At 35.3% G+C, this 16073-nt stretch overlaps 1 protein-coding gene across 2 annotated transcripts in view; it reads right to left on the bottom strand.

Annotated features, from left to right (window-relative positions):
- COMMD10 (COMM domain containing 10) overlaps positions 1–16073 on the bottom strand; it is a 157218-nt gene that overhangs the window by 86321 nt on the left and 54824 nt on the right. The window lies entirely within an intron of this gene.

Genomic DNA, 16073 nt, shown 5'->3' with positions numbered 1-16073 from the left:
GTAATAACGACCAAGAAAACTACTTGTGTAACTCATAAAAATACAACTGACATTTAACACCTCATTCTGAGATCTTTCTGTTGGTAGAAGGACAGGGGAGATATGGTATAGGTACACAGAATTAGAAAACTATCCCCCGATAACTTTGCTATCACTATTTTCAAAATGAAATATATTAACCTTGTTTTCATTCCCAAATCCACTTACCAACAGCCAAAATGTTGCATTTGTTAAAATGCCAAATTCAAATTTTCTATTTTCATTAACAACAGAGATTTTATTCAACAAAATATTTGTCTATACAGCCAGTTCTCTTATCAATAAATTCTTAATTAAAATAATGTATTATTTTTAAATGTTTATAAAGACTGAGATCTAGAAAATATATTTTATCCCTAAAATATATTCCTAATTTGGGGTTTCTTAGTTTTTAAAAGTGAGAAAGAAAATCCCCTTGTCATCACTGTCACTGTATGAGCAGAATTCTTTAACATTATCACCATGGCGGATGTGCCCAGGGCTCAAAGCTGCTCTTCTACTGTGTCAGAAAGGTCTCAGTCCTGTCTGCTGGTAAAAGTTTCTATGCGTTACTGTTGTTCAGCTTAGCTATTTAGCTCAGATTTTATTTCAGTCTCTAAGTGTGAAATGAAAATACTGCAGTAGCCATGGATTCACTCATTAAAAATATAATAACAATTGAAGGTCTACTATGTGCCAGGCATTGTTACAGGCATATCCCTACTCTCATGAAATTTATTTTAGCAAAGGGGAACAAAAATTAAACAAGCAAACATACTAATACGTTTTGTGTTAGAGGATGATACTTCTGTGAAGAAAAACAGAATAAGTTAAGGGGGATAAAGAGTCACAGGAGGGATGCTGCAATTATTTGTAATATATTCAGGGAAGGCTTCTCTCTGATAAGTTATTTGAGCAGAGGCCTAGCAGAGGGGAAAGTAGCAATCCACGTGGATATGAAAGGAAGAAGCATTCTAGGAGAGGAAAGAGAAAATGCACAGGCCATGAAGCAGGAGCATGTTTGAAGTATTCCAGGAAAAGCAAGGTGACTTCTGTGGTAAGAGAAGAGCGAGCAAGGGAAGGCAGGGTGTGGAAGGTAACAGATAAAGTTAAACAGGTGGCATGGGGTTATATCATGTATGATCTCATAGGCTAATGGGTCTTACTTTGGGAGCTACATTGAGCTATAAGGGAAGCCCTCAGAGTACACTAAGCAGAGAAATAACATAATCTGAATTATGTTTAAACGTTATGACTATTGTGTGAAAAATAAACTACAGAGAACAAAGGTAGAAGCAGGGAGACTAAAGGCACAGATGGCAGACTCATGTCAAATGTAAATGATTAGCCACAGGAGAAATAAAGTTTCCTGGACTTAATTAATGAACACGGTGACCCTGACCCTCTATACCTGTGACAAGATTGCAAAAGATGTTAGCACCTGTTACATGTCAAACATGACAAAACTGTTTGCCAACAAATTAGTCAGACCTCAGGAAAAATATAGTTGCTTGCATAATAAATGACATTTCATTTACAAAATTCTTTCCATAATGTACATTAATCCATAAAGCTTTAGATGTGTATCCCCGAATCTGTCAGACTCATGAAAGGCAAAACTACAAAGGCAGGAATAAATTATTCCACTTCCAGGAATAGCAGACTAGAACCAACTCTCCCACTAAGGATTAACTAGAAAGACTAGACAAAAAGACAATTAAAAACAAAAATTAAAAAATATCTGTTTGAAGGCATGGGAGTAATATTATGTAGGATCTCATAGGCTATGTTAAGGCCTAACAACAAAGTAATGATTTATTATTCAGGATCCAGGAGCAGCCCTTTGGAGTAAGCTCAGTCTTTGGAGGTATTCCTGACTTCTTCCTTAACAAAAGTAAATATTTAAATGGCCAATTAAAAAAAAGTAAAGGTAATCCATTTTATTAGCAAGTAAGAAAACAAATATTAAAAACACAACAAAATACTACTGGACACTCACCACAATGGCTAAAACTAAAAAGAGATTACCAGGTTATGGTATTGATGTGAAATTATCACAACTTTTATACACTGTTTCTGTGTGTAAGCTGTACAATTACTTTAAAATTAAGCATATATGTAATATGCATGTATACACACACATATTAGATTGGTAAAAAAGTCCATATGGGGTTTTTTCTAGAAGACACATTTTCCATTTCTACCAATAGTTTACTTCATTGATTTAGATATTTTGAGTATATCAGCTATCTCCCATGTGGTATAACATTGATTGTTCTCAATGTATTGATTTAATCACTATCAACTTCAACTGGTCTACCCAACCATGGAGCATAGTCCAGTGAGAAATCTCCAGTACAAAACTTCACAAACCACTTTTGACACATTCAGTCAGTCACAGCACCTTCTCCATACAGTGCACCAATCTATTTTTTGTGTTTCAGTTGTGCTTTTACTTTTATTGAAATAATAAAGCATAATATGCCAAAAATGTTACATATTTTCTTCCATCTTCAATATTAAAATGGCTACACAAAAATTCACCAGTTTTGATAAGTTTTTTTAATGCATGCTGGTATGACAGCTGTCACAATATAACCTAACAAAATTGTTTCAAATGAAGTTAAAGACAACTGAGCGCTACTAGAGTCATCATACAGAAAAAAAGAAACAGGCTTCTTGGCCAACCCAATATATATGTGTGTGTGTACATATTTTACTTTAATAAATTATAAAAATGACCCCAATTCTTCACCTTTTCCTAAAGATATTACCTCTGAAATGACTCAGTAGCACCTTCTATCAATAATTAAAATCGATTTCCCTATTCCTTAAATCTGGCCTTTATTTTTTTCTAGCACTTTCTAAAATTTTTTTAACTTTATTGTTATTGTTGACACTATTACAGATGTCCCCATTTTCCCTCCTTTGCCCACCTCCACCCAGCTCCCACCTCCCTTTCCCTCTGCCCATCACCTCTTGACTTACTTTGGCCAACAGAATGTGATAACAACAACAGCGTGCCAGTTCTGCATCTAGGCCTCAATAAATCTTGCTCTGTTTCAGGCTCTCCCAGAATCAAGTGAATAAGCCTACGGTAACCTGTGAAATCATAAGAAACACGAAGCCCAGCCACCCTAGTGCCACAATGAATAAAGCCATCCTAGGCCAGCCTGCCCCCAGGAGACTGCTAACACAATGAGCAAACTCAGCTGAGATCAGCCATGCCCAGTCAGTAAACTACCTTGCTCACTCACAGACTCATGAAGAATTTAAACCACTGAATTTTTGGAGTAGTTTGTTACACAGCAACAGCTAACTGACGGTACTAGAAGCAAGGTACTGCCATCATTTAAAAAATAAAATAATGTGGTATTGGCTTTGGAATCAAACAATGGCCTAAGACTTGAAAAATGGTGAGCAAACTATTAGCAAAAGTTGGAAAAGGGTAAGAGAATTTTCATTAGAGGCTGAAAAAATAGGGACCATATTCTGTAGTAACAAAACAAATGGCAAAATTATGCTAAGATAACTCAGAAGATGAACAAGTTACCTAATAAACATTTGGATTAACCTGAGATTTCTAAACAAATACTGAAAGTCAGTTAGTTGTTCCTTCCTGTCTATGACAAGATAATATGGCAAAAAAAGAAATAAACTAAAGGGGAAAAAAACTGACTAGTTTACAAGCAAAATTTGGAAGGAATTAAGAAGGGCCAGGACTTGTTGAGCTGGAATATACAACTGCTTCTCCTCTCCAGCCTCTCAGCTGGCAAAACATTGTCCAAATACAATAGAGTCTGAGACTATAGAACAAATCAAGGGAGCAGATGGAAACCCTTTGGTAATGCCTCTAAAAGAATTATGGAGGGACCTGGTAGACCTTCTCAATTAAATAAAAGGCCTTCTACTGTCTTAACGAAACTGTCTCACAGCAGTCTGACACACCCAAAGTGAGTCTAGAGAAAGAGGAACAAATAAAAAATGATTTACGTGTAGTTTTGGCATAAAGTAATATGCAGCAATTCCACTCTCAGGTGGATACCCAACAGGAATGGTGATCACATGTAACAACAGGCACGTACAAGAATGTATTCATATTAGTTAAAAACTAGAGATAATCCCAATGCCTATGAACATTATAATGAATAAAATAAAATGTGCTCTATTTATATAATAAAATACTGAAGAGCAATAAAAATGAACAAACTATAGCTATAATAACAAGGATGAATATCACAAACATAATTTTGAAGAAGCCAGAAAGAAAGAACATAATCAATATGATTCTTTTTAAAATAAAGTGAAAAATAAAAGTCAAAACTAAACTATGGTATTTAAAAATGTAAGACTCAGGGTAAAAATATAAGGACAACCAAGAAAATATTATCATAGAAAGTAGATTACAAGAGAGGGGAGTGAAGGAGGAGTTATTTAGAAGAGGTCAAGGAGACTTTTGGCATTCTGGTAATATTTTATATCTTGGGCTGGATGGTAGTTTCACAGGGATTAGCTTTGTGATTAACTGCACATCTGTGTTTTCTGCACTTCTCTGTGCATAACTTAGCATGTGCATGAATGCAAATAAGTGAGGCCACAAGTCAGACGTGGTAGCCAAAGAACCAAACATGTCCAGGTGCATAAGCATTTTGGAATAGAACTATTTCTTTAAAATGATATGCTCTGCTGAGATTTTATTCAATGCATGCAATTAAAGCAACACTGATTTATTCTATCAGCCTGTTTAAGACTAAGAGAAAACAAGGATTCCCTGTGTTTGCTTAATCATTCAAGTAATACATTATGAGACAAACTGCTACTGTCTCTCATCAGGAACACCATTCACTTTCAATAATAGTTTAAGATGTGTGTCCAATAGCAATTCAAAAAGCCCTGATAAAATATTATTCCCCTATCATTTATCTAGCTGCTCTTCAGAAGTGAACATTTTACTGTGATGGGAAACATTTGAGTAGAACTCCCTCCTGGCCCCACTACAGCTAAAAGCACAAGACCTAGTTCCTTTCTGCCAGAGAAACACCAAAGCTGAGAGCCCACAAGATCTGACCTCTCTCAAGGCTTCAGTACTGTCCCCTAGCTGACTATTACTATATACACCTGATGTATATGGTGAGACATTATAGCACAAGATAATAATATGCTATATTATCTAGATTCCACTAGAACTTTCTTTTTAAAAAGGCACCACTATAAAACAAATGCTTTAAAAAGTCATGATTCATAACTCATTTTTTGGCCACTTCATATTCTATTGCTACGGGTTCTGCAATCTGTAACCAAAAGCATAAAAGAGGGTTATGGATTGATTTGGTTAAGAGAATACTTTTCTTTAAAACTGTAAACTCATTAAACAAGAAAAAATTCAGCCTGAATCAGCATATAACAATTTTGAATTTAGAATGTACCAGTTGGCTGATGTTAGTATTGTATATACTATAAGACTATTATTATAAATAAAACTTTAAATTTTTTATGAATCTGTAACTGTGAAATGGGCTATAGGTTAGTAGCATATTTTGAAAGAACATTATAAATCAGACAAAAATAAAAGTTTAAAATATAAACTAAAATATTGAGATTTGTGGCATACCTAATTCTTCAAATATAGACACAATATCTTGTATCCCACATACCCCTCTTAGAATATGAATTTAACACTTCTCCTATAGAGAGGTGGAGTCAATATCCTTCCCCTTGAATGTGGCAAACTTTGTGATTGCTTCGTCCAATAGAGGGCAACAAAATTATGCTGTGTGCCTTCTGAGGCTGGGTCATAAAACTGTCATGCACTTCTGCCTTAGGATGCTCACTCTTAGAATTTAGCTTCCATTGGTACTGGAACTAGGTAGAGACTATTAGTTATCAGGAGTGTCCAACCTTTTGGCATATTTGGGCCACAATGGAAAAAGAAGAGTTATTTGGGGTCACACATTAAATACACAAACACTAATGAAAATTGATGAGCAATAAAAAGGTCCATGCATAATTTTCATGATATCGGCTATCACAGATAAGTAAAAAAGTTCTCACATAATAATCCTAAATAAGCAGCGGCCCTTTTGAAAATCTTTTAAAATCACTGAACAGGTCCCAAGTTTGTGATCACTAATATAGAAAATGTATCTATCTAAGTAATAAAACTTAGTAACGTTTTAAGTAAATTTACAATTTTGTGTTGGGCTGCATTCATAGCCATCCTGGGCTGCATTGTGGCTCCTGGGCTGCAAGTTAAAAGCCTAAAGGGCACTGAGATTAGGGTTAATGATAAAGGTTTAAAAGAAAGTGAGGAAGTGTAATTGGAAGCTGCAGCAAAGGGGATCCTTGTTTTATTTTGGAAGAATGTTTGGAAACACTGATACTGGCAGAAAAATTTTAAGTGGAAAATATTCCTAATAAAATGATTGACTGAAAGTGCCAGTGGGCTTCTTCTGGTCATGTAAGATAACATATGAGAGGAAAGAGATGAGCTAAAGAATGAACTGTCAAATCTAAAGAAGCAAGGACTTGCTGGGTTAAGCAATAAAACAATGTGAAGTAACAAGAACCTCCAGATGACAAAACGATTCTCAAATAATAAAATGGCTTCCAGGTAAAGATCAAATCCAGAGAGGAGCTGTGAGAACATATAAGACTTCAGAAAGGTCTAACACAGAGCTTCACAGAAATATTCAGATTGACAAAAGGTCTTATAAAGTATATTAGTTTTTAACTGTTACATAAGCAATTACCACAAACTTAGCGGCTTAAAACAACATCCAATTATTAGTTCATGGTTCTTCAGGTCAGAATTTGGGACAGGAAGCTTAGGTGGCCTCTCTGCTCTGGGACTCACGGGGGTGTAATCAGGTGACAGTCAGGCTGGGCTCTTATCTGGAGGCTCTGGGGAAGTGCTGCTTCAAAGCAGGCTGGTGACAGATTCTAATTCTTACAGCTGACGGTCTGTTTCCTTGCTGTCAACTATGGGCCACTCTCTGCTCCTCGGGGTTGCCCTCATCCTTCCTCACCGATTCCTCTCCCTTCAAACCAGCAGCACATGGGGTCCTTTGCACACTCTGAATCTTTCTGAAATTTTCTTCTGATATCATCTAGAAAACCATTTTGCTTTTAAAGAGCATACTTGATTGTGTCAGGCCCATCCAGATAATCTCCAAAGTTTAAGTCCACTGACCTGGGACTTTAATTTTATCTCTTCAAAAGATTATCTATTTAAACAAAAATAATGGTATAGTGTGGCACTTATAAAATATGTAAGAAAACTGTATGGAAACAACAAAAGGCCAGGAGAGAAGAAATGGAAATATATTATTATAAAGTTCTTATCAGTGCCTGGAACCTGAGGCCAAAGAAAATAATGGGTGCCCCTATTCACATGTCTTACATACATTGTAATAGTTAATAGTTTCCAGAATATACACGAAAAATTTAAAACCCACAATGTTTTACATTTAAATATTTACTTATATTGACAAAAGAATTTGTTATAATTTTACTTTCCTGGCTTTAATGGAAGCAAATTCTTCAATATTTTTAAAATTGACTTCTTTGCTTATGTTATTTCCAACTGAGGGAAATGCCATGTTAAACAATTTTCCTTGACCAAGTAATGAGTGTAATTTTAAATTAGATTGTGTTTACTAAAATTTCTTTCACAGGAAACCACTGTGACTGCTATTATTTTTGTTAAAGTTCTCATCACTTATGGATTTGAATAAAATTGCAGTAAGCAAATTTCATGACCTGGATTTAGAAGGCCCAAACTTCATGCTGATTTTGTATTACAATTATTGATACTGCATGCTAGTAAAACTGTTATAGATGAAATTTCTACAGGACTTAAACAGTCTAAATATTTAAAAATCAAGTCAGTGACTGTTTTTGGTAAATAGATGAATTCCTAAAAATAACTTAGGTTAAAAATTACAAATCTGAAGATACCTCATTTAATTTTTCATATCTTCATTACAAAAGTTAAATTAGGATACCTATAAACTCTCTAAATTCTATTTTCTATACACTATTCCCACAATAATTAAAACTCTTATCTGGTGATTCATACATTTCTAATTTCTTAATTTTATTTATTTTTATTGAATTTATTGGGGTGACATTGGTTAATAAAACCATACAGGTTTCAATTGACCAACTCTATAACACATTATGTGCATACTGCATCTTGCACTCACCACACAATCAAGTCTCTTTTTGTCACCATTTATTCCCCTTTGGCCTCGTCCACTGAGCACTCCAAACTCCTCCCCCTCTGACAACTGATAGTCTGTTTTCTATATCTATGAGTCTGTTTCTCATCACTAGATTCTGATCTATTTTGATCACTAGATTCCACAGATAATGGTAATCATATGCTATTTGTCATTCTCTGACGAGATTATTTCACTTAGCATAATACTCTCCTAGTCAATCCATGTTGTCACACAATGAAAGATTTTTCTTATTTTTTTTTATGAGTGAGTAGTATTCCACTGGGTAAATGTACCATAGCTTTCTTATCCACTCATTTACTGACAGGCACTTGGGCTGCTTCCAAATTCTGGTTATTGAAAAAACATTGCAGTGAACATAGGGGTATATATATTCTATTGAATTAGTGTTTCAGGGTTCTCTGGACATGTACCCAGAAATAGAATTGCTGGGCCATAAGGTAGATCCATTTTTAATTTTTTGAGGAAACTCAATACCATCTTCCACAGTGGCTGCACCAGTCTGCACTCCCACAAACAGTGCACAAGGGGTCTCTTTTCTCCACATCCTTGGCAATACTTGTTTGCTAGTTTATTGATGATGGCCATTCTGACAGGTGTGGAATGATATCTCATTGTGGTTTTAATTTGCAGTTCTCTGATGAATAGTGACAGTGAGCATCTTTTCCTATGTCTATTGGCGATCTGTATGTCCTCTTTGGAAAAGTGTCTCCTCAGGTCCTTTGCCCATTTTTCAATTGGATTGTTTGTGTTTTTTGGTGTTAAGTTGTGTAAATTCTTTATAAATTTTGAATATCAACCCCTTATCAGCTATATCATTGATGAACAAATATGTTCTCCCATTCAGTGGGTTACTTTTTCATTTTGTTGATGATTCCCTTTGCTATGCAAAAACCTTTTAGTTTGACTGCCTCACAGAGGGCCAGAAAGTATTGACTGACAGAACTTGGAAATAGTGTCTCTTTTTTCCCATTAAATATAAATTCACCTCTTGTCCAAAATAGCTGTCAGACTATGTATTTACATTTGCCATTGGTCTATGATAAATGTCCTAAAAAGAAGATGCAATAACGTGGAGTAATTCATATATTCTTTTTTCACCTTTTAAAATATATGATTTTTCTGACAAAAAAAAAAAACCTTTTAGTTTGATGCAGTCCCACTTGTTTATTTTCCCTTTTTTTTTCCCCAAGGAGACATATCAGAAAAAAATACTGCTATGAGAAATGTCCAAGATTTTACTGCCCATATTTTCTTCTAGGATTTATATGGTTCCAAGACTATCATTTAAGTCTTTAACCCACTTTGAATTTATTTTTGTGTATGGTGTAAGAAAGTGGGATAGTTTCATTTTTTCACAATCCCACTTCTGGGAATATATTCTAGGAATCCTGCAACATCAATTCAAAACAATATATGCACCCCTATATTCATAGCAGCATTATTTACAACAGTCAAGATCTGGAAATGGCCCAAGTGCCCATCAGTAGATGAGTGGATAAAAAAGCTGCAGTACACTAACACAATAGGATACTACCCAGCAGTAAAAAAGAAGGAATTCTTATCCTTTTCAACATCATGGATGGACCAAGAGATTATTATGCTATGTGAAATAAACCAATCAGAGAAAGACAAATACTATATGATCTCACTTATATGTGGAATCTAATGAACAAAATAAGCTGATGAACAAAACAGAAAGATGTACATGGAAGAGACTGACAACTGTCAGAGAGGAGAGCTGGATAAAAGAAAGTGAAGGGATTATCCAAAGAATACGTATGTGTAACCCATAGACACAGACAACAATGTGGTGATGGCCTGAAGGAAGGGGATGGGAGGGCTGGGTGGAGGTAGGGAAAAGAGGGGAATATGGGGACATTTGTAATAGTGTCAACATTAAAAATAAAGTTAAAAAATTTCAAAAATATATTTATTGGGCAAATACAGAATGCCAATGAGTTTATATTTAAGAACCATTTCTAAGCCCTGGCTGGTGTAGCTCAGTGGATTGAGCGCGGGCTGGAAACCAAAGTGTCACAGGTTCGATTCCCAGCCAGGGTACATGCCTGGGTTGCAGGCTATAACCCCCAGCAACCGCACATTGATGTTTCTCTCTCTCTCTCTCTATCTCCCTCCCTTCCCACTCTAAAAATAAATAAATAAAATCTTAAAAAAAAAAAAAAGAACCATTTCTGCTCTAGCTGGTGTGGCTCACTCAGTGGATTGTTGGCCTGCAAACCAAAGGGTCACTAGTTCAATTCCCAGTCAGGGCACAAGTGTGGGATGTGGAGTTAGGTCCCCAGTTAGGGCTGTGTGATAGGCAACCACACATTGATATTTCCCTTTCTTTCTCCCTCCCTTCCTCTCTCTCTAAAAATAAATAAATAAATAATATTTTTTAAAAAAGAATAATTTCTCTCTCCTAACAGGGTCAAATTCTGAGATTAGAACCTTTCTTAATAAACACATTCTTTAAGGAGTTCTTTTAAATTCTAAGAAATGAGAATCTGAAAATTCTGAAGGCATAAATAAGTAAAACATAAGAGGAACACTGCACAAACAATACAAGCCATCTGTTAATACAGTGGAGTAATCTACATGAATTTAATTACAATTCACCTATATGAATTCAACTATACACTCTGAAAATGGAGATAGAATGATTAAGTAATGCAGACAATTAAGTCCACCATTTTCCTGAATAAGATAAGTTCTGAAGTGTGTGAAATGTGAAATGTGAATCTGCTGTTTCCTCAGTCAATGCATGCTGAGGCCTCCTGTGTGGTGGGTGATCCTAGTGTTAAAAGGCATACATGTACTATAAATGCTCACTAAAGAAACAGCAAACTGCTCCAACAAAATGCTTAAGAAAAACCACATGGCTGAAATGAACTTACTCAGAAATGTTATGCTGGGATACAATATGGTACTCTCCAAAGGGATACCCTCTCCCTTCCAAGATAGCCTTGTCTCTATGAAATTACCATTTTCCTCACTGTTAGACCCTAAAACCCATCTCTACATAAGATGAGATTCCACTATGTGTAAAAAAAAGCCATCGCTCTTTTAACATTGATGTGCAAAAAGAAAACTAAGTAGTTTTGTGGGAGAGGCTGGCAGAAATGAGGATTTTCTCACATAGGGAAAACTGTGTGGGACTAGATTAATAAAAGTAACATTGAATGTAGATTTGAGCCAAGTTGCTATATAGACAGCTAAATGTCAATGAATTATAGACTAAATTTTAACTACCTGGAAAAATTTTTATATAAGAGCTTCAAAAATCACCTGAAACTATTAGTAAATCAAAGTTCCCCCAAAAGAATATTGGAGGTGCTCTCTGAAAGCAGGTTGAGTGTGCCCTCTGTCAACCCACACAACCAACTGGCAGACAAGTACTGCTCAGGAAATGTCTAATCTTTTAAGCAAGTCACCACTGTTAACAATATGCTGCCAAGTATAAATGTCATGCACCAAATTCAGTATCAAACCAGCAATTAAACAATAGGAGAGGGAAAATTAGGTTAAAAATATTTTAAATTTTGAACTTCTTTTCACTCCTGAGAAAATTATGTTCCTGAGCCTAACTCACATCCTGGCACTGAGAGAAACTGACGACGCTTAGACCCTACATTGAGGTCAAGCCGCAAGACAGCTTGAGGCTGGATGACTGATAGTGGACTCCCGTTCCCCCATACACTGCTAGGCTGCCCCAAGGGCCGAAGGGTCAACCAATATCTCAGCTGATTGTTACTGACTTATGCTTCAGTTGATTGTTTTCTAGAAAAATCCAGCATACACTCTATTCTACTACCAGAAATTCTCTGATTCTTTAGTACTCTAAGCACTTCAACACTTCGCCCACCAGAAAATAACAGGAACAATTCTCGGTCCAATCTTCTAGCAAGGTCATTCTCTCACTCCTCACATCTAGGAAACTGAAATAAATCACTTACTCTTGGGAAAGTCTCATAGCCATCAAAACGAAATGTTTAAGAGCAAGATAAAATCGTAAAGATTGTGAGAATAGGGTTTAGTGGACTAGCCATGAACCTCACTGAAGGCAGATGGCAAAGTACTCACTGTAAAAGCATGGTTAGCTATTTTATTAAATTGTTTCTAATTTTCAGCCCTTCTGAGACAATAAAAAAGTGACTCATTGCTTATTAATTTCAAGGATCTGATAAAACAAAGCATAAAAGTACATAAAATAATATTTGGCACATAAGTGGTCAATAAATGTTATCTATCATCATTATCTTCCTGACTGAATATGACAAGTGTCAGGTATAGTGGTTACTGCCTGAGCACTGCAACTCTCAAGCTACTCAGCTTTGCTGAGCTCCACCCATTCAGCCTGATTAGAATTCCAGAAGAGAAGGTGGCAGTACTTACAGAAGAGACAATGAGGTATCTCAGTCCCCTAAAATTTTGTATTATATTACGAAGAAATTAGATGTCCCCTTGGCCTCCAAATGGGTTCTGACCCATATTCACTGACCCAATGCAACTTACAGGTTTACCTCTTAACACAAACAAAATTTTATTAGGAGAAATATGTATCTTTTTTAAGGAATTATTATTAATTAGGCCTCATTTTTAAAATGTATTTAAAATTTTTTCTGTTCCTTAGCCTATTCAATGTCTCCCATCTCCAAAGATCACCAATCTTAAGAAATAGCAACCAAAACATATGGGATTAAGGTAGTACTTTATTCATAAAGGGAATGTATATTATCAAAGAAAAGCTTAAAACACACTATAATGTAACAGTAGTCTTATTATTAAATAGTCATTATCGTGCCAACCTAAAATACTGGAGAAGGTGACCATTATATAACTTTTGCATAAATGAATATACAATATTCACTCTCAAAGCCAAGAAATCTATAAATTATTCTACTTATGTATATACAGTAAAAAGGCTCTAGGTACATGCTCATCATTTTCATATTTTCTTGTACTTCAGCATCAAAAGTCAATATACATACAATTAGTTGAAAAGTAAGAAAAAAATAACCAAATTTAAATGGTGGTAAAAATTTGAGCATTATTAACATGAAGCAGAATAACTTTTGGTTTCTCATTTTAAAATAAAACCATATTCTAACTAGCAAAATATTGTTATTAGACTATTTCTTCTCTTATTATAGCATTAACAACTAAATAATACTGTCTTCCTCCTCTCTGAACAAAAAAAGGATGATTACAGCATGCCTGCCTCAAAGAACTCAGTATTTGTAGAGTGTTAGATCCTGTAGCTGAAAGCTACTACATACACACTAAATATTACAATTGAGAATAATGATATAAATGAAAGATGGTTTAATATAATAGAAAATTACATTTATAATTGGCACATTGCCATACTACCCCTGCAGATTTGTCCTGTCAGAGCGCATACTCTCTGAAAGGTCACTGTGGGCAAAAAAACAACCCCACGGGGTGTTCCAGTAGCTTATGATACAATACTGGTAATTAAGGATGTGGTATTCTTCCTCTATATTCATTTGAGAATCATTTCTACTAAGAGAAAAGGAACAATGATTTGTTAAAAAAATTATGGCTAAGACAATTCAATCTCAATTCTAATAGCCTGGTTACAAAACAGAATACTGTAACACTGAATAATTTTTTTAAAGAGCAAACTATTATATAAGCCACTAAGTCACTACTCAACTACCTTCTAATACACTATATTCCTAAAACAATCTTCCTGAGCAATTTATGTTCCTAACACAATGTTTAATTACAGCATTACACATTCAAATTCAATTAGCATTAAGTGCCTACTATGTGAGAATCATTAGAGTAAGCATGTTACAGACATTATATCATTTAATTCTATCAATAATCCTATGAGGCAAGTATTATTATCCACTTTTTTTTTCAAATTGGGAAATTTTCCACAGAAAATTCAGATTTTTGTCCACAGTCTAAGAACTTAAAATCAGTATTCTCACTTTATATCCAATGTTCCCTCCACTGTGTCAAATTAGGGTCTCTCTGACCGTGCTCATAATTAGCTAACAAACTATTCACACTGGGCCTAAATGTTCTCATCACTAAACTTAGAGGGTTGAAATATTGCTAAGACTGGTCTTCCCCATTCTCTCTCTTGACCTCCTTTACTCTCTAAAATTTATTATTTTAATAATTTTAAAGTATACAATTCAGTGGCCTCCAATTAGTGCCACTATCACCACTAATTCTGGAACATTTTCATTATCCCAAAAAGAAACTCATAACATTTAAACTGCCACTCTTCATTCTCCTCCCACCAACCCACACCCCCAGGGCCCTGGCAACTGCTAACGTGCTTGCTGTTTCTATGGATTCACGTAATCTGGTCATTTATATAAGTGGAATCATAAAATATGTGAACTTCTGTACCCAGCTTCTTTTATTAAGCAAAATGCTTTTGAGATTCATCTACATCATACCATGCATCAATACACTTCATTCCTTTTTATGACTCAGTAATATTCTATTGTAATGTATTATGCCACAATTTGTTTATCCACTCATCCACTAATGGATATTTGAGTTCTTTCAACCTTTGGGCTATCGTGACAGGTACTGCTATAAGGTACACATACTTGTATGAGTCCTTATTTTCAATTCTTCTGGGTATATATCTAACCGTGAAATTACTAAATCAGATCATTCTATGTTTAAAAATTCTAAGGAACTACCAAACTATTTCCCACAGTAGTGGCAAAACCATTGTACATTCCCACCAGCAATGTATGATGGTCGTAATTTCTCCATATCCTCATCAACTCTTATCTTCCTTCTTTTAAAAAAAATTACAGCCATCCTACTGAGTGTGAAGTGATAGCTAATTGTGGTTTTGATTTGCATTTCCCTTATGACTAATCATGTTGAGTATGTGCTTTTCATTTTTGAGTAATCATTTGTATGTGCTTCTTGGCCATTTGTATATCTTCTTTAAGGAAAGGTCTATCCAAGTCCTCTGCCCACTATGTATTTGAGTTGTCTTTCTGTTGTTGAATTGTGATTCTTTACATATTCTAGATACAAATCCCTTATCAGATATATGATTTACAAATATTTTCTCCCCTCCGGAGTAGCTCTGTGTGTGGGCCCTTTAAGAGGAACTGCCAGGAAGTCCAGCTATTTCTGTGTTACATGACCTCAATGCTCTCTGGTTTTTATAGTCAGAATTTGTGGTGTCTTCTCTTCCTGGCACTGGTTATGGGGGATACAGGGTCTGGTGTGGGGCTGGGACTCTTCACACCTTACGTATTCCTCCCGAATTTTATCTGCCACATGTGGGTGTGGGACCAGCCCATTCTACATCTCCTCCCCTCTTACCAGTCACAGTATAGTTTCTTCTTTAATTCCGCACTTGTAGGACTTCCATCCAGCTCGATTTCTAATGGTTCTGAATGATGGTTATTCCATAGTTTAGTAATTTTGATGTGGTTGTGTGAGGACACAAATCGTGTTTACCTATACCACCATCTTGAATGGAAGTCTAAGCATAAACTCTTCTGTGTGCTCACAACTGGAAACCTACTTTTGCCCACCCCTATATGTATTTGCTGGTAGAACATAAGTGCCATGATGGAAAATAAAACCTGTCTACATCATTAATACCTTGTCCAGTAGTTCATGCATAGTTAATGATTAAAAAATATTTCTTGAATTGCATTCGAGCTATTTAAAAAGTTACTGCTTACTTACTTTATTGAACTTATTAGCATTTTATTTTTTAAAATGTCCAATTCATTAACATTTTTGTTTCAAAATACTTAAACCATTCACATTATCATTTCTAATGTACAA

This window comes from Phyllostomus discolor, chromosome 3 (genome assembly GCF_004126475.2).
Source record: "Phyllostomus discolor isolate MPI-MPIP mPhyDis1 chromosome 3, mPhyDis1.pri.v3, whole genome shotgun sequence".
NCBI lineage: Eukaryota > Metazoa > Chordata > Mammalia > Chiroptera > Phyllostomidae > Phyllostomus > Phyllostomus discolor.
The sequence above is the reverse complement of the archived record's forward strand: the minus strand, read 5'-3'. Positions and strand labels throughout refer to the sequence as shown.